This window comes from Mandrillus leucophaeus, unplaced genomic scaffold, assembly GCF_000951045.1.
Source record: "Mandrillus leucophaeus isolate KB7577 unplaced genomic scaffold, Mleu.le_1.0 Scaffold111, whole genome shotgun sequence".
Taxonomy (NCBI): domain Eukaryota; kingdom Metazoa; phylum Chordata; class Mammalia; order Primates; family Cercopithecidae; genus Mandrillus; species Mandrillus leucophaeus.
Genome location: NW_012099321.1, coordinates 1,098,956 through 1,101,473, shown reverse-complemented (window position 1 = coordinate 1,101,473; position 2,518 = coordinate 1,098,956).

Genomic DNA, 2,518 nt, shown 5'->3' with positions numbered 1-2,518 from the left:
TTTTTGTTTTTTTGTTTTTAAATTTGAGACAGGATCTCACTCTGTCACCCAGGCTGGAGTGCAGTGGTGTGATCACAGCTCACTGCAGCCTCTGCCTCCTGGGCTCAAGGGAGTCTCCCACCTCAACCTCCCAAGTAGCTGGGACCACAGGTATGCGCCACCATGCCTGGCTAATTTTTGTATGTTTTGTAGAGATAGGAGGGCTTCACCATGTTGTCCTGAGCTCAAGCAATTCACTTGCCTTGGCCTCTGAAAGTGTTGGGATTACAGACATGAGGCACTGTGTCTGGCCTGCCTTTTTTTTTTTTTTTTTTTGATAATTAGTCATCCTGACAGGTATGAGGTGATAATTCGTGGTTTTGATTTGCATTTCCCTGATGGTTAGTGACATTGAGCATTTTTTTCATTGGTCATTTATATGCTGTCTTTGGAGAAATGTCTGTTCAAGTCCTTAGTCCATTTTGTAATTGGGTTATTCGTTTTTTTTGTTTGTTTGTTTTTTGTTTTTTAACTATTCAGTTGTAGGAGTTGCTTATATATTTTGGAGATTAACCTCTTATCAGGCGTATGGTTTGCAAATATTTTCTCCCACTCTATAAGTCGCCTTTTTACTCTATTGATTGACTTCTTTGCTGTGCAGAAGTGTATTAGTTTGATGTAGTCCCACTTGTTTATTTTTCTTTTTGTTGCCTGTGCTTTTGGTGTCATATCCATGACATCATTGCTGAGACCAATGTCAAGAAGCTTTTCCCCTGTGTTTTCTTCTAGTAGTTTTACAGTCTTGGCTCTTACATTTCGATCTATTTTGAGTTGATTTTTTGTGTGTGGTGTGAGATAATCCAGTATTTATATTTCACCTATAATAAAATCTCATTCATTTGGATTCCATCAATATAGAACTTGGTATGCATTTAGTCTAAATAGAAATTTACATTCATAGTAGCTTTTGGTAGTGGGTTGAAAAGGATATTCACAATGTATTATAATATCCAGGGTTGCATTTTTTTTTTCTGTTTAAGGGAACCTATTGAGTATTCCAGAGGTTCCTTAAAAGAAATAATATGCTGAGAAAAATGCATTATTATCTTTTAATTGAAGTCTTTAAATGCATGTATTTAACAACACTTTGCTAACCCATCTTTTATATACATGTAATCCAGAAAACTGTATTTAAAAGACTGTGTGTTATAAAATGGATAGACTAAATGCCATATCTTTATTCTCTAATGGGATACTGTGGTCCTCTGTCCGTGGTTCTATGAGGGTTGCTGCGACTATGGCAGTTGATGACATACTGGTCAAATCTTTAGATAACTTGAACCTGGGAAGAATCTAGAATCAGTAACTTTGAATGACAGAATTGGGATCCAAAGATACTGTGACAGGCTGGAAGGTGGGTGGCCCCAATCTAACGTGGTAGAGTGCTGGCGCCTATGGATGGCCACCCTTCAGCAGAGTGCCCATCAATCCCTGGTCCAATCAGCCAAGGTCGGGAGCATGACTGACTGGTTCCAGTGTCTCCCTTCAGGCTCACCCCTTCATTGGGACAGTGGGCAGAGCTGGAAACCTTAAAGAGGCAGTGCGTGATGGCTGTTCCTTGTATAACCCCTAAAATCTTGTGTCCAAGGCCTCTTTTTGCACAACTGAATGCTGGATAAAGAGAAATGATAAAGGATTCATGCTTATATTTTCTTGGTGAAACTGGACCGTGTTTCCCTTTGATCTGGTTCTTTTGTTCACTGATAATCTTAAGGGGGCACCATGTTACTGGTCTGTCCACCTGCTATAAAGCCAGCAAGATCTGAGAGAAGGAAGGTTGAATGAGGTTACAAGTGAGCTGTGGGATATCAGAGGTGTGAAGTGAGAGAGGTTTGTTATAATATAGACAGAGTGCTGGAGCTGGGAGGAGGGAGGTGAGCAAAACATGGCAAGGAGGACTGGAGCAAAGGCAGAAAGCAGGAGGACTTGGGAAATGTGCTACCGTGACCTCCAGAAAGTGAAGAAATGGCCAAGAAAGAAAATGGGCCAACGAGGGACTTTTAGTCCTTTTGTCAAAAGCATGCTGGGTTGTATATGTTAAGTTGTGTAATTTTCCTTTCAGTCTAAGTCCAAAATGCATAGAAACTTCCCCACCCCTGCTGTATTCTTGCCTGGTCCATGTGAGTTCCTTCCCACTCACAGCCTTCTCTTCCCTATTTTGGGCATGCAGGTCTGACTCAATTGTGCTTTTTTGACTTTTAAAATATCCTAATACTCTGTGAGTGGAGATTTATTTATTTATTTATTTTATCAGTTTTGTTTTTTGAATAGGTAATACTGCCATTTGATTTGAAAATTAAGAGAGATGAAAGATTATGAAGAGTTTTCCTCCTGTTCTGTTCCCTATCTTCCCTGTTCCTATGACAACCCTTAAAGGTAACTATTACTAGTTTCTTTGGTATTTTTTTCAGTTTCTAAAATTTTATATGTATAAGCAAGCAAAATTAAATATAGATTATTTCTTTCTCATTTATAAAAA